At 43.0% G+C, this 25000-nt stretch overlaps 1 pseudogene; it reads left to right on the forward strand.

Annotated features, from left to right (window-relative positions):
- The first annotated feature begins 14643 nt into the window (after window positions 1-14643).
- LOC136646634 (5S ribosomal RNA) lies at window positions 14644-14764 on the forward strand (annotated as a pseudogene).
- Window positions 14765-25000: the final 10236 nt, after the last annotated feature.

The following is a 25000-nucleotide window of genomic DNA, read 5'->3' on the forward strand; positions in this document are numbered from 1 at the left end:
ACCTCAAAGAGCTGATTTTCTGTGTACCTCAGTCCAATATTGCTACCTGCTGGGATATGAACACAATCTCTAAATAAATTGCAAGTGGCCCTGGGCAAATGGAAGAGCTTCGCTTTGATCTTGCTAGAAAGAATGAAGTCAAATGTTCAATCAATCAATCAAATTCATAACTTCTAGCTACAATCGGCCTGACAACAGCCTATTATTTATTTTTAAAATCATATATTTCATTATTGCAAAACACACAGGCTCTCGTGGGGGGAAGAGGGACTAAATTATTGATAAGTCTTATATGTGACTGAGTTTGTTGTTTCTGACATGCTTGTCACTAACTATTGTCAGGAAGAATTTACTAAGATGTTGAGTCAGAAAAGTTGGCAGTGAATGTGTGTTGTGCCAAATGTAAACTGGGTAGAGTAAACTTTAATGGCCTCTTTCTTATCGAATTCCTAGTTGGTAAAGACAGCTGAAGGCAGGGCAGCTTTCTAGTGTGAAAAAACACACATACAAAAAAAGAGACAACAATCCCTTCCCCCCACCTTTGTTTTAATTGCCAGGAAAGAGATTGTTTTGTGCTTTAAAACCAGTGCACCTAGAAGATTCAGGAAGCTATTAATTGATTTCTATCTTTCTGGAAAAAGTCATTCCCAATTTGTAGAAGAAATTATAGAAACCAAAAAATGAAGGCAATTAACCAGCACATATATCTCAAGGGTCTCTCTTTACTGGAGTATCTGTCAAAAACAGCAGAACAGCTGCAAAGGGGGAAAAATCCACTTTATAAAAGAACAATATAAGAAGAGTTACCTTGGGCATGTTTGTGGAGGACAGGATGTTCACAAATAAAATAAAATGGCTGCCTGCAATCTTGATTAAAGATGGCATTGCTAATCTGGTGTGACCACAGTCTGTCTCTGTGCATGTGTGAGTGTAGGTGCATGTGTGAGGGTGTATGAGTGATTTAGTGAAGGTTTGTTTATATTTTCATACAGCATCTTGATAAATAGATCCTCTATATCCACCAGACTTGTTTTACATCACACACCACCATACTAGTTGAAAAGCACTAGCAGTACAATCCTGCGGATGTCTACTTGGAAGTGAGCCCCAATGAGTTAAGCCATTTCTGCCCAATGTTACATATATGTAACAGGTACCAAATGTGTACAAAAATGGGTTAAATGAAACTTATTCCCAGGTGGGATGGATAGAGTGGATAGGGAGATGCTCTTTACACTCTCACATAATACCAGAACCAGGGGACATCCACTAAAATTGAGTGTTGGGCGGGTTAGGACAGACAAAAAAAAATATTTCTTTACTCAGCGTGTGGTCGGTCTGTGGAACTCCTTGCCACAGGTGCTGGCGTCTAGCCTAGATGCCTTTAAAAGGGGATTGGACAAGTTTCTGGAGGAAAAATCCATTATGGGGTACAAGCCATGATGTGTATGCGCAACCTCCTGATTTTAGAAATGGGTTATGTCAGAATGCCAGATGCAAGGAAGGGCACCAGGATGAGGTCTCTTGTTATCTGGTGTGCTCCCTGGGGCATTTGGTGGGCCGCTGTGAGATACAGGAAGCTGGACTAGATGGGCCTATGGCCTGATCCAGTGGGGCTGTTCTTATGTTCTTATGTTCGTATGTGAGTGAGCATAGGATTGCAGCCTATGTTGCAGATTTTGTTTGCTCTCTCTCTCTCTAATGTGTGAAAATCCAGATATTTCCCCAAATGTGCAATGAACTTCTTGAATACATCTACCAATTTCAAGACAGTATCACATGTGACAATTTCTTCTGCTCCCTCGGTGCATGTGCAAATGTCAGAGATAAGGAAGAACTTCCAAATGGGTTGGTTTAGACTACCAGCAGAAGACTTCTTCAGAATCAAGACTATTCCAAAATTGATTCTGTTTCAACTTCTCCATGTGTTCCTATGAGCCATGCCTGTGGTCTCTTTTCCTTGCTTATCTAAGGGCACAATCCTAACCCACTTTCCAGCACCAACATAAGGGCAACGCAGCTGTGAGGTAAGGGAACAAACATATCCTTACTTTGAGGAGATCTCCATGAGTGCCACCCAACTGCAGGATGCAGCACATGTTCCATTGGCCCAACTATGCAAGTGCTGGAAGGTTGGTTAGGATTTGGGCCTAAATGTTGTAGCAATGGGGGAAACTTGCAATAAATACTGTGTATGGCCCTCAGCAATGTTGCAAGCAATGCACAGCAGTGACCAGGGGTACCAAGTAGCATGGGAAATGACATTCCCATTGTTTTTGGTATGTGTGGAAAATTTGAAGGCCATTCAGCACCATGGTAATTCCATTACTTGGATAGAAACTTGGAAGGACAGAAAATAAAAGGTAGCTATTTCAAAAATCAACTATCTGCCCCATGTGGATTTTACATTCATTTTACAGACCAAAGAGCAAAAAATAATGTAAACCTCTTATGAAAAAGTACCCTTGACATGAACATTTGCTTTTACTATAGAGAGGTCAACCCAGTTGAATTTGACAATGGGTTTTGGCACACTGTATCCATCTTGTGAAGCTGAAGCTTCAACGTGTGTTATAGCTTGGCTGAAATTATTTTTGCAAGATTTTCCATGGCTAAGCACAAACTAGGCATATGTCATGCCTCAACAAACCAAATGATGAAACTAACAATTCTGTTGAGTAACAATTCTGCTCAAACACAATTTTGTAAGACTGGAGTGAGAAGCTTGTGGAGTACCAAAGATCAGCACCCAACTAGTTTAATTATTTCAAAATAGGTAAGCAATATAGACAGTCCATGAAGAGGCTGAGCAAATTAAACAGACCATCAGTGTGAGAACTGGGCTGTTATCAGCCTCCTCCTCCTTCATCTGTGAAAGGTTAGAAGGCATGTAGTGTCTGAAAAATGGACCAGTCTATAGAAACAAAGGAACTTTTCTATCCTGGAGAAGATGGGAGATCTGAGTTAATAATGAACACCTTATGGCATTTATCTGTTGAGGACATGGTTGACAGAAAAGCCAAAGAAAAGATGAGTTAAGCAATGGTCCAGCCAAGAAGTGCACAGAGTAGTTTTAAGCTAAGAGCCCAATCCTTTTCTCCTCCTGCCAAAGCAATGTACTGTATCCAGTGGGGGGAGGGGGGAGGCTGAACGGGAGGCTTCAATGGAGAAAGGGGAATTATTTCTCTTGCTCTGCAATGGTTCTCCTCAAACTTGTACCAGCTCCGTAGCTAGGGCACGTCTGAGGAGAAGAAAGGTGTGGGTAGAAGGGGTAGGATCCAGTGCCTGCCATTGTCGCCAGATCCACTCCCTCCTACCACCTCCCTGACCCATTCCTCCCAGCCCGGTTTTGCCCTTTGTCCATGCACACCGTTGTCTTACTTGCTCTGGTGGACATGGCAGCAACTGGTGGTGGCATTGCAGTGCTGCTGACTGTTGCAGAAGCATGTACAAAATGGCTGCCGATGGAGCACTTTCCGGTGCCTTCCTCTGTCGTAACACACTCCTATATCGGTCTGCTTGTTTGAATGGGACATCAGTGGAATTGTTAAGTTGCTCTTCATCTACTTTTAGAAAAGAATGCACGCATGTAAAATACAACTACTTCCTGTGATCACCTGTCACCTGAGGGCATTTACGTCCATAACAGAGTCAGTCTATTTTCTCACTAAAATTATGATTAGTTAATGAGGATTGAGAATTTCTTGAACTAAGTTAAATAGATGAAAATAGTGCTATAGAAACAAAGATGTAAGCGAAATTAGTTCAGCCCAAGGCAGAGTTCATTGTTTAGGGTTTGGTTTTTTTAAAATGTTGACACTGAATTAAAAGAATGGCTCTATTTATTTGCCAGGTATTTTCTTAGTGAAGGGAAAATATCTAGTGGTTTAAAATTCCAGAGGCAAAATAACCCCTTGTGGTAAATTTCTTTAAAAGTGAGCAGGATGAATTTAGAGTGCATTCATTCAATACCCTCCAACATGGTCCCTGTGCTGTGATATTGTAAATTGTGTCTTTTGCTATGACACAAGCACAGAGAATGTCCAGAACAGGGGGTTTGGGGGGGGGGAATCCACCTTCACAAATAGTAGCTTTGAGCCTGTGGATAGGTGGTGGCAAAAAGAGGAAGAACTTGTCTGTTCCTGACAGATGGCACTCGACGCTGTATGAATAAACACAACATTTCATTGACAGTTATACCATTAATATTCTCCCATCCAACTGGTCATTAAACATTGGTTTAATTTAAGAATGTCAATATAATCTCTAAAATTTATTTCTGATCTATATTCTGAACAATGACTTAAAGTTATGGAAAATAGTACTGATCATTCATACTATGAGCGAGGGCACAGTTCATATCACAGACTGGTGGTAATTGTATTACAGGCATGCCCCCGTATCCGTGGAGGTTCTGTTCCAGAACCCCCTGCGGTTATTGGAAACTGTGGATAAGAGCAAACACAAAACACGTGGTTTGCATTCCCCCCCTCGCACAAATTACTTCCCTGCATCTGGCTGCCGCCTCTGGGTGACTGTCTCCTGTGTCACTGTTTGCAAAGGCTACCAGGAAGTGCTTAGATGCAGAGATTGGCTAAATCAAGGCTGAAACTATCAGAGGCTGTGGTGTGTGCTTGCATGTGTACTGGGCTTGGGGGTGCAATTAAAGGAACAGTGTCCTTAATAGTTCAAGTTAGGAAGTAGCTGCTGCAACCTGGGGTTACAATCCCCATGTAGAAAGTCTCCGTTAGCGAAGAACCTTCTTGATGATCAGCCTTTAATCTCCTGATGATGGGCTCCCCCCCTTCCTTCTACAGATTAGGTGCCATAGGCTCGGCAATTTTAGGAGATTAAGCTTTGTCCCCAAGGCCACCCAGGGGCTGCCAGGCACAGGAAAGTACTAATTTGCAAGATGGGGGTGGGTGGGTTTGTGAACCGTGGAAAACTGAAACCACAGGTACTGAATCCATGGTTAAGGGGGCATGCCTGTATATCTTCACAATGAACTTCATGTTTACAAACCAATAGACTTCTAAAGTGCCACCTGAAATCAAGGGTGTTCCTGAAGGTCACAGACAGATTCTGTTTCCTTCGTTGGAATAAGAAGATGGACTCTTGAGTGACAAAATGTCTAGCAGAATCAAGATCCCAATATGTCAGTTATAATACACCCAAGGCCCCAATTCTATCCTGAGCCTGTAGTAGCAGATATTATGATAATAACACCAAAATAAGTAGTTATGGTGTCACGAAAGGCATACCATGGCTGGGTGCTCCAGAGCTGATGGTCAGAGGCTCTGCATGTCCATCAATGACCCATGCAGGCTACATTGGAGCAGGTAAGATGGCAGAGGACAGGTAGTTTGAGGGAGAACTGGAGCACTTCAGAGGAGGAACTGGGGGAGGGATGCGGGTGTATCTTGGCTGGAACTTATCCCCCTTTCCTGGAATTACCCCTGACTCCACTCAGACATGTCAGAAAAGGAGCTGGTGTGGGTGCAAGGACACCATTGACGACCAGGTAGTTTACGGAGAGGTAAATATAAAATATGTTTACTTACATCCTAGGTCAGGGGTGTCAAACTCATTTCATATAGAGGGCCGAATAGCATTCATGATCCCTGCTGAGGGTCAAAAGTGATGTCATTAGGCAGGAAGTGATGTCATTAAACAGGTCATGACAAAAAATAAGCACTTTTTCTCACTTGGGAACGCATTAGCTGCAAATGACAGACGAGAAAATATATAAATCTTTATCATATTTCAAGATATGGGAGAGCTCAATTTTCAAGCAGGCTGCCCTTTCAGCAGTAACACCTCAGCATGGCTCAGCAGCTGGGAGCCTGAGGGCCAGATAAAAAGCTTCCACAGGCTGCATCCAACCCCCGGGCTTTATGTTTGACACCCCTGTCCTAGGTCATCCAACTGCCCCTCTCCACTCCACCTTTGCATGCAGCATGTGCTCCAGTAGCGTAGCTAGGGGGTGCAGGGGGTAGCAGGTGCACTGGGCTACAGGGTGGGTGGGGGCAACAACGTAGCTGAGAGGGCAACAACTTGCAGGCAACAGCACCTGTGTGCAACAATTTAGCTGCTGTTGGCAGCCCTGCCAGTGCCAGGCACTCCGGAGGGAGGAGGGGTAACAGTCACAGAGAGGGGCGAAACTGCACGTTGCCCCTCCTTGCAGCTGAGATAGAAGGTCGTCTAGCTTGTCACTTCTAGCAGAGCTCAAGACCACAGGTCTCAGCAGGCAATAAGTCACCGGGCCCTGATGGCATACACCCAAGGGTTATTAAGGAACTGAAGAATGAAGTTGCAGATCTCTTGACTAAGGTATGCAACTTGTCCCTCAAAACGGCCACGGTGCCAGAAGATTGGAGGATAGCAAATGTCACGCCTATTTTTAAAAAGGGAAAGAGGGGGGACCCGGGAAACTATAGGCCGGTCAGCCTAACATCTATACCGGGTAAGATGGTGGAATGCCTCATCAAAGATAGGATCTCAAAACACATAGACGAACAGGCCTTGCTGAGGGAGAGTCAGCATGGCTTCTGTAAGGGTAAGTCTTGCCTCACAAACCTTATAGAATTCTTTGAAAAGGTCAACAGGCATGTGGATGCGGGAGAACCCGTGGACATTATATATCTGGACTTTCAGAAGGCGTTTGACACGGTCCCTCACCAAAGGCTACTGAAAAAACTCCACAGTCAGGGAATTAGAGGACAGGTCCTCTCGTGGATTGAGAACTGGTTGGAGGCCAGGAAGCAGAGAGTGGGTGTCAATGGGCAATTTTCACAATGGAGAGAGGTGAAAAGCGGTGTGCCCCAAGGATCTGTCCTGGGACCGGTGCTTTTCAACCTCTTCATAAATGACCTGGAGACAGGGTTGAGCAGTGAAGTGGCAAAGTTTGCAGACGACACCAAACTTTTCCGAGTGGTAAAGACCAGAAGTGATTGTGAGGAGCTCCAGAAGGATCTCTCCAGACTGGCAGAATGGGCAGCAAAATGGCAGATGCGCTTCAATGTCAGTAAGTGTAAAGTCATGCACATTGGGGCAAAAAATCAAAACTTTAGATATAGGCTGATGGGTTCTGAGCTGTCTGTGACAGATCAGGAGAGAGATCTTGGGGTGGTGGTGGACAGGTCGATGAAAGTGTCGACCCAATGTGCGGCGGCAGTGAAGAAGGCCAATTCTATGCTTGGGATCATTAGGAAGGGTACTGAGAACAAAACGGTTAGTATTATAATGCCGTTGTACAAATCTATGGTAAGGCCACACCTGGAGTATTGTGTCCAGTTCTGGTCGCCGCATCTCAAAAAAGACATAGTGGAAATGGAAAAGGTGCAAAAGAGAGCGACTAAGATGATTACGGGGCTGGGGCACCTTCCTTATGAGGAAAGGCTACGGCGTTTGGGCCTCTTCAGCCTAGAAAAGCGACGCTTGAGGGGGGACATGATTGAGACATACAAAATTATGCAGGGGATGGACAGAGTGGATAGGGAGATGCTCTTTACACTCTCACATAATACCAGAACCAGGGGACATCCACTAAAATTGAGTGTTGGGCGGGTTAGGACAGACAAAAGAAAATATTTCTTTACTCAGCGCGTGGTCGGTCTGTGGAACTCCTTGCCACAGGATGTGGTGCTGGCGTCTAGCCTAGACGCCTTTAAAAGGGGATTGGACAAGTTTCTGGAGGAAAAATCCATTATGGGGTACAAGCGATGATGTGTATGCGCAACCTCCTGATTTTAGGAATGGGTTAAGTCAGAATGCCAGATGTAGGGGAGAGCACCAGGATGAGGTCTCTTGTTACCTGGTGTGCTCCCTGGGGCATTTGGTGGGCCGCTGTGAGATACAGGAAGCTGGACTAGATGGGCCTATGGCCTGATCCAGTGGGGCTGTTCTTATGTTCTTATGTTCTTATGTTCATGAGGAGCTGGCCCTCTCCCCCTCCCACAGCTGAGATGCTGGCGAGGGGCACAGACCTCCTCGGAGGCTTCCTTTCATGCACCTGCCAGCCCTCATTCCCTCTGTGATTTCCTCCACCTGTCCTGCTCAACATGCTGCCCTCTGAAGCCCTATTTGGCTTAAATGGCAAGAGAGGTGCGTGGGGAGCGGAGCAGAGCATGTCAGTGCTTGTTTGTGTTTAGAGAGGGAGGAAGAAGTGTGTTGGGGGGGGGGGCTGTTGGATGCTGATCAGGACACTGGGTGTGTGTGTGTGTGTGTGTGTGTGTGAGAGAGAGAGAGAGAGAGAGAGAGAGAGAGAGAGCCCCCATAGGCAGGCAAAGCCCCCAGTGACCCTTGTGGAGCCCAGCCTGGGCTGAGGAGGGGGTTCCCCTTGTGCAGTGGGACCAGTTGCTCACCACTCCCCTGCCCTGCGCCGCTTACTCTCCTCTGCTCATCACAGTCCTCTCTCTACTTGCCTGCCCCCTTATCCTCCTCTCTCCTCCTGGCAAGGCTGCAGCAGCCCAATTGTCTCTGAAATCTAAGCCAGTAGGGCTTGCTCCTAAGTAGACACGAAGGAGATTGGGCTCCAAGGCTGCAACCCTATCCACACTATCCTGGGAGTAAGCCCCTTTGACTAGACTGGGCTTGCTTCCAAGTAGACAGGCATTGGGCTCTGAGCTGGCTGACTGTGATAGGTGACCTGCGCATGTGCAGGAACCTGAAGAGGGTAACAAGCAAGGCACAGCAACCTGGGAGGCAAGTTGCAGCAGGAGCACTGAGCAGCAGGTGGTTTGGCCTCATCACTTATTCACATAATTCCTCAGTTCCACTTCCTAAAGGTAAGCTGCCGGCTCTTATGATTGTCTCCAGTCCCCTCCTGCACATCTCAAACTGTGTAAGGCTGCAATCCTACCTTACTTCACTTACCAGGGAGTAAGCCCCATTGAACACAATGGGACTTACTTTTGAGTAGACATGAATAGATTGCGCTGTAAAAGTGCAATAAGTACTTTCAACAAGTGTTTGCTGTTTTAAAATATTAGCTAACATTTCTCACTCACTTTAACAAATAAAAAGACCCAATGTAATTAATTAAATTTGATGTCATTGCCGGGAGGTGAGCTACAGAATTTTTTTTGCATGGGGCAGCAACTTGGTTAGCTATGCCACTGATGTGCTCCATCAGCAGCGCTGCATGCTAGAGAATAGCAGGGAATAAGATTGGGCTGTAATATTTGTAATTAGCATCTGTAATTGTAATTGCATCAGGACCCAATCCTAACCAACTTTCCAGCACTGACTCAGCCGTGTCAATGGGGCGTATGGTGCATCCTCGTTGCGGTCATGGAAGCTTCCTCAAAGTAAGGGAATGTTTGTCCCTTACCTCCAGACTAAATTGCAACTGCATTGGTGCTGGAAAATTGGATAGGATTGGGGACATATGTGCATTATTTCATCATGGTACACAAGTGCTTAATTAACCTATGGAAAAAGGGCTGCAAATAACTTTTCCTACTAGTGGGAGTAACCCAAGAAGGGCAGTTTCTTCCACAGTAGCACAAAGATGTAGTCTTAAGAACTTTTACATGGATGCCACTGAAATCACTATGACTTCCTGCTAAATTTAGGATCAAGGTGTACATAGGTTAATTTTGTTTCAGGTAAAAAAATGACCAAGACTATGAAAAATTGTTTCAGGATAAAGTGGGTTAAGAAAATTCTATTGCTGTGCAAAATCTCAAAATAGCAGGAAAAAATAGTTAAAATAGCACATCTGCCTGCAATATATGCAGGCAGTATATGATATATTGAACAAGTTGCAATCAACAGTTCCCTTTCTGTGATGGAATGACTCTTTCCTTTGGCAAAACAGGGCCTTCGGATACAACACTATGACAGTAGCATAAAATGCAGACCCAACTACCATTCTAATGGTCAAGACCTGAAAAGCTAACAACAAATTATTGTTTTAGACCTCTTCCATTTTTTAGCTTATTTGAAAAAAATAACTAAACCTATTCAGCTAAACTTGTACATTTTCCCCAGAGATGAGCTACCAGAAGGCAATAAAATAGCTATGAGCCATGATGGCATTCAGAGTATCAACATGCATCATATCAAGCAGTGCTCTCATTGCTTTCTAATGTCTGTTTTTATTTTAGTGGCTTTCAGCTACTTGCATTGCTTAGAAATGTGCCTGATCCAATAGCTGCATTTCAGTTTTTCTTTCCCCTCTGTAGCCTGACAACTTTATATCAGCATGTCCATCTTTCTGGAAGTATATCTTTGGGGACGACAATATTTTAACCAATGCAACCAGAAAGCAAGTTGAATTTATTTAAAAGAATGCCTGTTCCGTCCATTTTGCCATGCTTTCAATTTAAAACACAAATGCAAACGAGTCATTTTTTTTGTTTGCTTTAGTCAACCAAGAAGCAAAATATCTTTTAAAATATTTCAAATTATTTTTTTCAAATTCACATGGGCATATCTGGATGTGCAGTCTTAAAACAGCAAAAAGGAAAAAAAAACTTTGCAACCATAACAACAAGTACTGGCATACCTGGAGGGGGGGTCAGGGGAGAAGATCCCCTGGGGCACTTCCCAGTGGGGGGGGGGATTGCCATGAGCCCCTTCCCCATCACCCATTTTTTGTTTTTCTTCCTTAGAAGCATGTTTTTAGGCCTTCTGAGGCTTCAGGAAGGTCTTAAAACATCACTTCTGGTTTCCAGTGAAAACTGGAAGTGACATTTCTGCCTTCTAGAAGCTTCAGAAGGCCTAAAAATATCATTTCCAGTTTTCTCTGAAAATCGGAAGTGACATTTTTAGGCCCTCGGGCTGCATGGGGGGGCACATTTTGCAGTTCCGCCCCTGGGTGGTAAAGGGGCCAGGATCACAATTGATAACAAGGCGAGGGTTAGGAATTGGAATGAATAAAGGTCAAAACTTTATTGATAAATCAGATGAAGGATCTGCAACAATCAACTTACCTATTTAATGGAATCCCAATGCAGATAGCTACTGGGTCTGTAGTGACATCACAAATATTGCCATCCTCAGCCTAGACATTTAAGGCAAGTCCACTGTGGCTCAAGGCCTGTACCCAGCCTTTATTGGATTGATGCATGTTGTAGCCACAACTCCTACTAAGGTGCCTAAAAGAATCTTGGGTCAAGAAAAACCCTCATCAAATGATGCCTAAAGGTTGCTGCTAATTCTACTGCTCCTAAACTTCTCCTTTCACACCAACTCTCCAGAGCATGGGATTAGTTTGAGCTTAGTGCCATAACCCCCACCACCCTGGCTAGCACCCCATAGCTGTGTTGCAGATCTTTAAGCATGATACTGTAGCCTTCATCCAAAAAGTGAATGCTTTAAGATACATACATGCAGATAGGTATACACAATCCACTTTGTGTGTGACAACAAACCCCTCCCCCAATCAACTACAAGGCAACTTGCTGACGTTGATGCAGGCCAATATCCAAACATTATGGATTTCCAGGATCACTCCACACCCTCCTATGAAGTATGTCAGACCACCCAATGAGAATCATGCGCCATCAATCTGTGTTTTTGTTACTGCTTCACACGTAAAGTGTGGTTTTGCTATTTTATTACAGAACTGCTTCCTTTCCAATTAACAGTTAACTAGTGAGTGCCTTTCCTCACACAAAAATGCTTGTGGTAAATGCTTGTAATTAATGTAGTATGCCACCTATTATACGTATTTTATATAGTTTTATATAAAGCAAAACCTATTAGTTTTATATCTATATAAATCTCACTTAGTATTATAGGATTCTAATATATGTAGTTAATTTTTTTTTTATTAGCACTTCAGTCTATATTAAAGAACCCAGAATAATTACAACAAAGTAATTAAGAGAACTGTTACAAGACAATGTGTTTACTGCTTTCAGTTGTTTTCCTATACATAGGAAAATGGGACAGCCACAAGCACTGGGATTTTCCTATAACTATGGAATTATAGACAAAGATCCCAATCAGTCTGATTTTTCTGTCTTTTTTAAAAGAAAGGAAATTAATCTTCTTCATAGCTTAATATTCCTATATATCAGGGCTCTCCAGACTCTGCCCCATGGGTCAGATCCAATGCCCTTGCTAACCCCTCCCCCACATGAATGGAGCTTACTGTTCCATGTGGGAGGCTTCCATTGTCACCACTGATCACACACCCCCCCCAAGTTTGCTCTGTCCTGCCATTTCCACATTCTGCTGCTCAAGCAGGCTCTGCTCCAAGATTTCCTGGCAGAAGTGGCGGGGCAAAGTTAGCATGGGGGGTAATTGGCGGTAACAATGGAAGCCTCCGCAGTGGAACGGTAAGCTCTGGTCGTGCTGGGGAGGCTGTTTGGGGCATGCAGCAGTCTCCAGTTTGGAGACCACATTTATACATCAGTGTCTTTCAAAAACATCTAATTGATTTTTACAGGACCTATTCAACATGTTCAAGAAAACTGTTCATTATTTCAAGCAAACAGTCCATTTGTTTCTTTGAAGAACAGAAAGGGGATCGAAATATGTGAAATTTCATTCCAGAATACGTTAGGAAGGCATAAATTGCCTCAATAATCCTCTCTGCCTGCCAACAAACAGGGTGTGTTTTGGAGAGGCCAACACTTTGCATAAAACTCCATTATGAACACCAGACTATTTAGCTTTCATGTAGACACTCAAACCAAATTTGAATTGAAACACAAAGGAAAAACACATTTTTCCTCACATTTAATGCAGTCCGATGACATGCAACATCATTGCGCTCTCTTTTATGATGCAAGTTCTGTAAGTGATACCAGTTGTCATCAAACATCATAAAAAGCCAAGCATGCCTCGAGTCATCAATATTTATTGTTGTTTTAGAACAGAGCCCTGGTTTGAATTTGGTACAGATGGGTTTCATTTTTTTTTTCTCATGGAAAACATAAACCAGTCCTATCTAGTACTGAGAGTCAGGCTGGGAAAGATCTGCTGATGCAATGCAATTGAGATACATTGGCAGCTGGAGCAACAAATAATTTCTTTGTCACATATCAAGCAGAGGGAAGGATCAGGTTGATGAACTCGGGAATATATATATATTGCCATACAATTATGAAATTAGTTATGGCCTTTGGCATGACTTCCAAGTTTCTTTACCCTACAGCAGTGGTTCCCAAACTGTGGGTCACGACTTGATTTTTGGTGGGTCACCAAAGGGTGATGGAAAGCTCTGAGGCTATACAAAAATCAGATCCTGTAGCTGATAATTACCCTGCAAAGAGCTCAGCTCCTGCAGTTTGCAAGCATGTGTAAATATAGGGAGAGAAATGTTTGAGGGTCTTTTTTCTGGTTATTATTACTTATAAACAAACAAACAAATAAATAAATAAATAAAATTTCTTTCTTTCTAGATCTCTTTTTTTAAAAAGTCTGGTAAACCTAGGTGGTTCCCAACAGAGTGTTGTTTAAAAAAGTGGGTCCAGGTTCTAAAAAGTTTGGGAACCACTGCCTTACAGCAATTAAGACCAAGTATATGGACATGAAATAATTGCATAGTTTTCACTTATTGGTGATGGTAAGTAAACCCCTTGGGCCAGGAGCTGACCTTTCATCTGTTGTAGAGTAGCATCTACATTGATTGAACATTATTGTTATGATTCCTCACATTGCTAAATACAGTACCATAATCCAGAAATCAATCACGAATCATAGCACAATAGGGTTGGAAGGGATTCTGGAGGTTATCTAATCATGACTTTCAGTTTCTAGCAAACAGGTAAACAGAGAAAATCTACACAGTGGTGATCAATCATGTGCTGATGCAAAAGTTCATGGCCAGTTGCAATCCACTTTCATCAGTAGGCTTTGAGCGGAAATGGGTGCTGCTGCAGACTATGTTTGGAGTGCATTCAGAGCACCATTTACCAAATAAAATCTTATAGCCTAATCACAGAAATAATGGATAAAACCATAAAAACTCTAAGATGAACTCTCAAAATCCTACTGAATAACAGAATGCAAAAGTTCCAGTTTTAAATTCTAAAACACAACAGTTCAGTTCCAGCTATTTGCAATGCCGTTGTCAAGTAGGAAAGTGCTTTTTGTATTCTTGTTCATTTACTGATGTATATTTTACTCTACCCAACTCAGGGCACAATTCTAACTAGGTCTACTCAGAAGTCCTATTTTGTTCAATGGGGCTTACTCTCAGGAAAGTGTGGTTAGGATTGCAGCCTCAAGTGAGTGAACTAGAACAACAGGATATTTCCTAAATGTAGGCACAAATGATCTATTTCTTGCCATTTAAGAACTGATCAAACCACTTTCCAGTTTGGACGATTGACTTTTTCAAATTTTGTTGGATCTATATAAGGGAACATGGTAACTATCCAAAACTACTTTTAATTGTGATGATTCACAGATACTTGAGAGGGGTGCAGTGACCTTTTTGGCAATTTGTCAAATCTTCTGCCAATTTGGTGGCTCTAATTCTGAATGAAAAAATATGATAGCCATCAAAATGTGTTCCTTGATTATGAGTCATTACTAGTTTCTCTGGATTTCACCACCCTTGTTGGTAAATTTTCCAAACAAAGTTTTAGAAGTGAGAGATGTTGGGAAAAAAATATATGTAAAGATATGATTGATCTTTTGAAAGTTATATTTTTATTAATATAGATTTATATCATTACTCTATCCTAAGATCTACTTTTACCCTGCACATGCCCAATCTCTTCTGATCTCGGAAGCTAAGCGGGGTCAGGCCTGGTTAGTACTTGGATGGGAGACCGCTTGGGAATACCAGGTGCTGTAGGCTTATACCATAGTCTTTCAAGACTGAAGGTTGCCAACCAACCTAGATCTTAATGATAAGATGTATCATTACCCCATCCTAAGATCTAACAGCACAAGCTGTACATGTCTGAAGTAAGCCCGATCAAGTTCAGTGGGATTTTCAGGTAAGACTAACTGCTACAAAACACGCAAACATTCACATTTAAAAACATTAAATTGCAAAACTCTCTCACCCCCTCCCCTTTTAGACTTGAACACCTCCTACCCTTTAAAGAACCCAGGCTTAGCTCACTGTGAAACCCACAGCCCCATCTATTTGGGACATTGTTTTCCATCCTCTGGTTACACATAGAACAAAGATACTTAATTTTGAACCTTTTATTATCTTTTCCTTTTCAAATGAGTAGGTGTCTGCTCTCTAAGGCCCAAGACGTCTGCTTTATTCCCCTTCTTACACCGGATGCAGCACAGAACCAAGTTACCCTTTCTCAAGTCACAGCAACACATTGATTTTTGAAAACCCTCCTTTGTGATTGTGTGCTCACATACTGGGTCCCCACTGAACTCCTCATTCATTACCTGGCAGAGTACTTTTCTGTCTGCAGTCATGGAGCACTAAAGCTTTGCTTCTTATTCACAGAGGAAATATGCTGCTCAAGAGACCGGCATGCTAGACAGTGGGTGGTCCAGTAGACCGATGTGGTAGACTGAAACCCAACCTGTATGGAGCCTTTTGTAATCCAGTCCGCCTCCTTTCTTCTTTTTCCTCTCCATTCACTTTGCTGAAGGCAGTCCTGAATATTTGCACAAGAGTTTAGTTCAACACTTAGAGACACGGACATTTGGAGGGGAAGCTTTGTTTTCAAAACAAAGCAATAAACAAGATCTCTGCATAAATGGTCCATGCAAGACCTGAACAAAGAACCCATAATTGCAGTTGTGCATCATTTTACTGATCAATCTGAGTTTATTTTTTTTTAAAAAACATATCCCACTAAAAACTAGTGATTTTGCTACATATACCTATTTCCAACCCTTTTCTCTTTTTAACTGATCCTTTTGTAAAAGTTTGACATATTATAGTCCGTTTCTCTAAAACAATTTTCTAGTTGCAAGGTTGGACCCAAGTTATAAAATTAAAGAACTGTTGAGAAAAGCGTGAGCCTCTTCAAGCTCTTTTGTATAGTGCTTGTTGGGACCAAATTATCTTTCGTGTGTTTAAGTCGCCATTAATTGATTTTGCCACATCCGTTTCATTTGACAAATAAGTTATCTAAACAGTCCTTCCACACTAAGGCTCATTACTACAGCTGAGGCATTGTTCTTCTACAATTGGCCAGAAGTGGGTTTATCACTACAAATTTATAGGGCACCTAATATAGTGCCATGTTCCCAGAATGGCTCCTCCATTTATAAAGCAATGAGGATTTGCAATGGTGGAAGTACAAGAGCCAGTGAAGATCATCAGCTGTTTGGCCGGGAAAGAACTAAATTAACCCCCATCTCTGGAGTATGCATCCCCTATGAAAACAGCTGCTGATTTTTAACCTTTTTCAGAGAAATTCATGGGTACAGGAAAGGTAATGGCAACAGTGCATGTAGGAAATGCAAGGTAAGCAGGTCAGAGCTTGACCAATCATATCATAAGTTGCCATTTCTTCTCCAGATGCATTATAACTTCGGAAGGAATTCTAGTTAAAAATGAAGGGAGCTGATTTTGCTACACGTGGACACACTCAAACAACATCTTGAGCACACAAGAATGGTGTAAAAAAAAAAACACAACACAAACCAATATGACTTTCATGGCCCTTCGTTGGACCAAGAAGAAGTGTCTACCATCTCTTTCATAATTAGTACAATACAGAAAGCCATGATCCTAAATCCTTATGTTGACTATCAGTGCTGGTAATCAGTAGGGCAATTTTCTAAGTTTTGGGCTCCATCAACACCTTTCCTTGGGGCGATCTCTAAATCATTCTGTGTGGGATGATATGGCCTTGCTCCTTCCCTATTCCTTCATATATTCATATATATGGATGGATGCCTGTATTCTATTTGATTCTACCTTTCAAGGCAGCCTACATCATTCTCCCCTCCCATTTTCTCTTCACGCCAACCCTGTGAAGTTAGGCTGAGAGATAGTGTGACTGGTTTGAAGTGTCCCAATAAGCTTCATGGTTGATGGGAGACTGGAGCCTAGAACTCTCTGCTCCTAGACTGACATTCTAACAGTGGTTCCCAAACTTTTTAGCACCGGCGTCTACTTTTTTAAACAACACTCTATCAGGATCCACCTAGGTCTACCAGACTTTTAAAAAAGGAGATCTAGAAAAAAATAAAATTTTATTCATTTATAAGTAATAATAACCAGAAAAATACACTCAAACATTTATCTCCCTATATTTAGACATGCTTACAAACTGCAGGAGCTGAGCTATTTGCAGGATAATTAGCAGCTACAGTATCTGATTTTTGAATAGCTTCAAAGGTTAAAGGCAATTAGTTATCTGATTTATCGTCCTTTGGTGACCCACTAAAAATCAGGTCACAACCCACCAGTGGTTCCCACAGTTTGGGAACCATTGCTCTAATGAGTTGAATGGGGCATAAAGCAATTAGAATACCACCATCTGATGGTACCTACTGAGTCAGACCATTGATGCCTCTAGCTCAGCATTGTCTACAATGACTGGCAGTGGCTCTCCAGGGTTTCAGGCAGACCTATTTGCAGATACCAGGGAGTGCATCTGGGGCCTCCAACATGTAAAGCAGATGTTCTACCACTGAGCTACAGTTGTTACGATATCTGTAAATGTATTCAAGCCATGCTGCAGGACCAGTAGCAGTGGTTATTATTCCGCTGATGCATGAGACAACATTTCCATGACCAAATTGGGGAGGGGGAGAGATTGTTGTATACTACTAGTAACAAGCAGCAGTGGCTCCATTTCTTGAACATTGGTTGCTGCCTTGGATTGTTTCAAATTTATAACTCACCGAGCCCAGTGCACAAGCCTGAAATGGTCCTGTCTCTTTAACAGCAATTTGATCAGCAAAGCACAGCTGGAGCAAAACATGAGCAACTGATAGCATCACCCAAAACATATTTGGATGCCTTAAAAGTTAGACTTATTCTTGGGTATTTCTGGGGTGCCCAAAACAGCATCAGTTTTGCCCTGTCAATTCACTCATAAACTAATAATATACCAGGGATAGGAACTTGAGTCATGTGTTTTTTGTTGATTCGTTACACTCAAGTCAGGTGTGTCAATGACTCTGCCACTGACTTGAGTTTGAGGCCACTGACTCTGAAATGAATTCCCACATGTGCAGACTTAAGTCTGTCTGAATCTTACTTACCTTTTTTTGCAGCGTGCAAGACCTCATGGGACCATCATTCAGACTGGGTGAGCAGCAGGGAAGTTCTAGCCAGGAGGCAGGGAAGGGTTAATGTTTTGCTTTTACATCAAGCAGGAGGTAAGGGGAGACAGGAGCAGGCTGTCTTGTCCATCTCTAAAGGAACTGATAATCACTGGATGAAGGTTTTTTCCCTGGACAAGTGAGGGGAGAAGGTGAGGGGGTAGGTGGTTCCTAGCCATCCAAGAGAAATTCATGGCAGGGCTCCAGCAGGCTCTGGCCACAATGGGACTACTTCTGAGTAGAGCTGCAAAGGATATACTGGTAAGCCTCCCAGCTGCTGCTCATGACCTCCCTCCCTCTTGCTACTTCTGTCCCCACTGTCACACAGTTTGTCCCACTCCTTCCTGCCTTGTTTTCAGATTGGGTGGGGACCATGGGAGTATTAAAGGAGAAACTCACTCACTCGCACACACATGCACGCATGCACGCACGCAGCAGCAGCAGCAGCTCTGGTTGTTTCTGAAGCTGACTTTTTTTTACAGAAAAGACTTGGGAATTGAGTCTTTTAGAAATCAAAATGCTCTGGGAGACTTGGAAAGTCTACCCTTTATGACTCATTTTCAAGTCGAGTTAAATAGGGCAGAGACTCGTGATTCGACTCAAGTCAAACTGTGCTGGATTTGCCCATCTCTGCAATATACAATTATATTTCTGCTCATCAGCATCTAATGTGTGCACCCAAGAATAGGCCTTAACTTCCAAAGCACCACAACAATATTTTTCTTTTCTTTTTGCCAGGGACTGGCAAAAAATGGATAAAAAAACAGTTGGCAACCAAATGTTACAAGTGTGTTTCTGCTATCCCACTTCCATTAGATAGGTTGTGGGCCTTTAGAAAAAAATACATTAAAAACTGTATGTCTCCACACTTAGCTGGCATCAGTATATACAAAATATACAGAGGGAAAAGGGGGGGAAAGGAAAAGAAATTGTGTACGTTCACCATCCATTTTCCAATGGAAATCAGTCTTTCTTCCCCTGTAAAGGCATTGCCTGAAGTGGAAAGAGATTAAAATGTTAGGAGATGAGATTTATAAAAGTGAGCCTTTTGGAGTGAGGGTAAATAGCTTACCTTTTGTACCAAGGAGGGGAAAAATAACTTTACTCAGATCCTCTGGCAAGTGCACAGTTAAGGATTATAAACCTCTGTACTTGACTTTGCACAGTAAGTGAAGTTCTCCAGAATAACTTCTGCAATCCCTTGGAATAATAAGAGAACCTGCATCTGTAAAGATCCCAGTTTAAACCCATTTTCCTAGCATAAGATTTACAGTCCTGAACTACAGAAGCTGTATTTTACAAGCCAACAGCTGCAACTATAAAATGGGCAGGAGGACTGGTCTAGAGGGTAGAGCCTCCATTTGCCTGAAGATTAACATCCACAAGGTCGCCAGTTCGAGGCCACCGGCACTGTGCGACCTTGAAGCAGCTGGCAAGCTGCAGCTGAGCTGTTCCATCTGCTCGGAGCGTGGGAGGATGGAGGCCAGAATGTTAAACCAGATCCGAGTGTAACACCTTGAATGTAGTGGTTCTTGAAAGAAAGAACCTTCTTTCAATTTGTAAAAATCCCTGCGTGGATTTAATAAGCCTGCCTATGTAAACCGCCTTGAATAAAGTCTTGAATAAAGACCAAGAAATGTGGTATATAAATAATGTATATTATATTATTATTATTATAAAATGTAAACAACCTTGTGTAATCATGTTAAACGCTTTTAAAGCAAGCCCACGAGTGAACAGAATTGTGTACTGCATGGTACACTTGTAGCAAGAACAACTTCGAGCTCTTTATTCTGGTGGTTAGGTGAAAAACCACTACTGCATGCTGGCTCAGTGGATGCAATGTAAAACTTTAGCAGAATATGCTGTTTGGCACAAGGCTGTCCTACCCAATATCCTGCCTCCCTATCTGCTAATATTAAAAACAGTATTTAGGACAGGTGCTCAGAAAAACCTCATGCAGTATTGAAGTACATCTGATCTTGCTGCGGGCTAATCTGGTCCCACATGAGTCAGTGTGGCTAACAAATATCATTTGCTGACATCACCTAATGAGGCATGTTACAATAGATGGGCTCCCATCCAGTGAGGATGTTGTGGCAACAACCTAGCCAGACTTGAGCAACCCAGGCACATGTTGAGGAATGAAGAACTGGAAATAACACATTTCAGCAGGAGAGCTAAGGAAGGAAACAGCACAGTGTCCTATAAGAAACATCAAGTTGTATCTCTTTTTCTTCCTATTTAAGATTTTTGTTGGGGTTCAACAAGAGTATAAACTAACAGCAGAATTAGCTCAATAACCCATGCACTGTCCAACAGGGGAAAAGGGGGGGGGGAGACAGGAGCCTACTAGAACAATCAGTTTAACAAGAGATAAGAAAGGTTAAAGGTTGAGTATAGCAGAACAAATAAAGAGAAAGGAAAATGTGGTACAGGAGAAAAGGAAAGGGGAATTGCAGGAGTAGAAGAACAAGGGAACACAGAGTCACTGCTCAAAGAGGCAGAAAAAAATCCTTCTATAAATATGTGAAGGGATCAGGGGTACTGATGTATAAGGGATTTTATAAGCCCCTTCATATCACCCCAAACACCAGGGCAAACAGGAAGTATTCCACAGTTTCTCGAAGAGCAGAAGAGAAGGAACAGTATGAATCACCAAGGAGGTAGATTCAAAGCCTGAGGGGCAACCACCAAAAAGGCCTTGTTCCATGTGCATAACAACTGGGTCTCAGCATGGGTCAGCATGTGGAGCAGAGCTCCTGCAGAAGATCTTGATCATCGGGAAGTTCAATGAGGAAGAGGCAGTCCTTGAAATACCCCAGCCCCACAGACAGTAAGGGAGGCAGGACCTTGTAATTTGAGCACTAGGTAGAACATATTCAAAAACTTATAAGTAGATTGATCACTGTTAATATTTCTTTTAGAGCAGCATTTCTAAACCAGAGGTACTCATATCACTGGTAGTACTTGAAGGACCCATAGACCCCCACCGCCTGACAGTGAGATGAGCTTGGTAGGAGTGGTAGGAGGCTTGGCCAAGCAGGCAGAGCTCCAGTGTGCACTTTTCACACACTCTAAAAAGCCCTCCCATCCACCTTGAGCCTTCTACTGGTGTTTGTTGCATTGCATCTGGCTTCTTAATCTGGAAGCAACTGGTGATGACATCTTCACCAGTTACTTCAGGTGGAACTTTCAATAGGTGGACCATGCAAAGTGATACAGAGGGGGACAAACATTGAGAAACGCTGTTCTAGAGCAGGGGTGCCCAAACTCCGGTCCTGGGGCCACTTGCGGTCCTTAAGGACTTCCAATCCGGCCCGCTGGGAGCCCTCAGTCTCCAATGAGCTCTGGCCCTCTGGAGACTTGCTGGAGCCCACGCTGGCCTGACGCAACTGCTCTCAGCATGACGGCCAACTGTTCAACCTCTCGTGTGAGCTGTGGGTTGCTGGTTCCCTCCACTGCTTGTTGTTTCACGTCTGTGATGCAGCAGTGGCAGCAAAGGAAAGGCCAGCCTTGCTTTGTGCAAGGCCTTTTATAGGCCATGAGCTATTGCAAGACCTTCATTCATTCATATAAGTTCCATCTCTATTCATTTATGTATGTATGTAAATTTATTTAAATTTGAAATGTAAATTAACTCCCCCCCCCGGCTTCTGACACAGTCTCAGAGAGATGATGTGGCCCTCCTGCCAAAAAGTTTGGACACCCCTGTTCTAGAGATAAAGGTACTAAGTTTGTCAAAAGCATACGTGTTGAAGCATACGAATTGTCACAGGATCTTGAGGATCCAACATGTTATCAAGCTTCTCACCCAGCCAGATTCAATACAAGGCACTTCTTCTCAGCCCTCCAACTAGCTCTGTTCCCACAGCTACTGCAAAATGGCTGCAGCCTACAAAATGGAGTCTGACTTAAGCCTTGTACTTCACATGCCTTAAAGTGGTTTATGGGTCACATTGGGGCAGGGCTTTTGTGGCAGAAACAAACAACAAGCTGCCAAGATTCAAGATTCACTGGATGCAGACAAAGTTTTGAAGGTGTAATAATGAATACATATAAGGAGGAAGGATCTGATACTATAGTCCTTGGGAAAATAGTATGCAATTTAACTGTATGTTTCAGAAAAATCTTAACAAATTCCAGGCAAGTAGTCTACTGGGTTTTGCTGGAGTTTTTTTTTCTTTTCTTCATTTTTTATAACATTATCACATCTAGGACAGAGCAGCCTTCACTCAAACATTTCTCTCTTTTTTCCTTCTCTCTCTTTTCCACTAAGGAGTTGATAATTTTTTTTGTACAACCATCCAATGTAATTTCACAATTAGCCTACAGCAAAAATTAGTCCTTTATGTAGATTTATACATAAAAATGGGTCTGGTGTTGTTGGGACTATAGTAAACACTTTTAAAACAGATGTAGCCTGAGGTGAAGCTATTTCTTATGCTTGTGTTTAGAAAGCAAGGGATGAAAATGTATAAAATGAATCATTCCTGAGCGGATAAAACTGAAAATGCCTATTAAATTTTCTTTTTATCTACAAGCATGTGGGCAAGCGACTCATCGTACTGTTACTTGTCACTACATGGTGAAATGAGATGTAATTAATTTGACAGATTCGTTATAAGTCACGATGGCTAGCCCATGGTTATACAGACTTGAAGTAGGACACAGAAAATGCAGAGACGCGCAAGTATTGATTGCTGACTGATGCGCCAGTCCTCACAATTCTTCCCCACGAATATCGCCAATGATTTCATTTAGGTGGTTTGAGCAAAACAGCAACAGCACATCTATATCCATAAGAATGTCATCTCCAAAGAATGGCTTTGTTAGCCATGATTCATTTCAGTGGGGCTTTTGTGAGAGAGGGCCCAGTCGATCATAGTGTATGTTGATAGAAGCATGAGATTAAGCAGGAAGGGCAATGTATGTGCAGTTTCGGCTTCAAGAATTCTTACATGCTGCTATTTGAGCAACATAGTAGGGATTGTGCTATCACGGCAAAGCATGGTATTTGTATAAGCAGGTGGGCCAGTAGATGTCACTGTGCAAAGAATCTAGCTGTTGGGTGGGGGTTTGTAATAATAAACATTTCCCTTTTATCCCAAAATGGTGTTCAAACTTTCTGTTGTCTTGACAGGGATAATGTGAGAGGTTCAGCCTATGACCAAGCCTGGATATAGGCCTTTCACCAGGTATTTATGTGGTCCTACTAAGAACATATTAGCTGACTTGTTTACAAAGGATGTGACAACTCCCTTTCCCCTCAAAATTCTCCCTTAATTTCAAACAGAAAATAATTTGTCTAAGGTTTTATGAGAGTAGAGTTTGGATGTTTAGATCACTAAGGGCGCAATCCTATCCCTCGGGTTAGGCCGGCACGAGTCGCTTGCGCCGACCCGGGGGTGTTGGGGAGGTCAGTGCAAGGAGTTGCACTGGCCTCCCTGCCCAGGCCTGGTGGGGTAAGTTTGCGTTGGCCGAGCTTGGCCAATGCAGGGCTCTTGGGGTGTGTGGGGAGAGCGGGGAGGAGATGAGGAGGAAGCGTTTTGGGGCAGGGAAGGCAAGCAGTGGGCATTTGTGGGGTGGACTGACAAGGAGCAGAAGACGGGGCCAGAATTTGGCAGTTATGCCGATCCTGACCCTGTTCTCGTTTTGCTCAGATCTCACATCTCTGCCACCTCATCAGGTGACACAGATCCAAGTAGACCCATTTGGACTGCTGCAGTGCAACATGGGGTAAGGGAAAGTTTTCCCCTTGTCTCAGGTTGCATTGCTTTTGGCCCCAAACTTGCACTAGATGCAGCGTAGGCCTGCTGACCTGCCTGCTCTAGTGCAAATTAGGACTTGGCGTTCGACACAGTCCCTCACCAAAGTCTACTGGAAAAACTCCACAGTCAGGGAATTAGAGGGCAGGTCTTGTCATGGACTGAGAACTTGTTAAAGACCAGGAAACAGAGAGTGGGTGTCAATGGGCAATTTTCACAATGGAGAGAGGTGAAAAGCAGTGTGCCCCAAGGATCTGTCCTGGGACCGGTGCTCTTCAACCTCTTCATAAATTACCTGGAGAAAGGCTTGAGCAGTGAGGTTTGCAGGCGACATCACACTTTTCCGAGTGGTGAAGATCAGAAGGATCTCTCCAAACTGGCAGAATGGGCAGCAAAATGGCAGATGCATTTCAATGTAAGTAAGTGTAAGGTCATGCACATTGGGGCAAAAAATCAGAACTTCACATGTAGGCTAATGGGTTCTGATCTGTCTGAGACAGATCAGGAGAGAGATCTTGGGGTCCTTGTGGTCAGCTCAATGAAAGTGTCGACCCAATGTGCGGCGTTGGTGAAGAGGGCTAATTCCATGCTTGGGATCATTAGAAAAGGTATTGAGAATTAGACAGTTAATATTATAATGCCGTTGTACAAATCGATGGTAAGGCCACACCTGGAGTACTGAGTCCAGTTCTGGTCATCACATCTCAAAAAGGACATAGTGGAAATGGAAAAGGTGCAAAAGAGAGCAACTAAGGTGTTTACTGGGCTGGGGCACCTTCCTTATGAGGAAAGACTACAGCGTTTGGGCCTCTTCAGCCTATAAAAGAGGTGCCTGAGGGGAGACATGATTGAGACGTACAAAATTATGCACAAGAAGGATTGAGTTGATAGAGAGATGCTCTTTACACTCTCGCATAACACCAGAACCAGGGGACATCCACTCAAATTGAGTGTTGGAAGAGTTAGGACAAACAAAAGAAAATATTTCTTTACTCAGCATGTGGTTGGTCTGTGGAACTCATTGCCACAGGATGTGGTGATGGCATCTGGCCTAGATGCCTTTAAAA

Source organism: Tiliqua scincoides, chromosome 3 (assembly GCF_035046505.1).
Source record: "Tiliqua scincoides isolate rTilSci1 chromosome 3, rTilSci1.hap2, whole genome shotgun sequence".
Classification (NCBI taxonomy): domain Eukaryota; kingdom Metazoa; phylum Chordata; class Lepidosauria; order Squamata; family Scincidae; genus Tiliqua; species Tiliqua scincoides.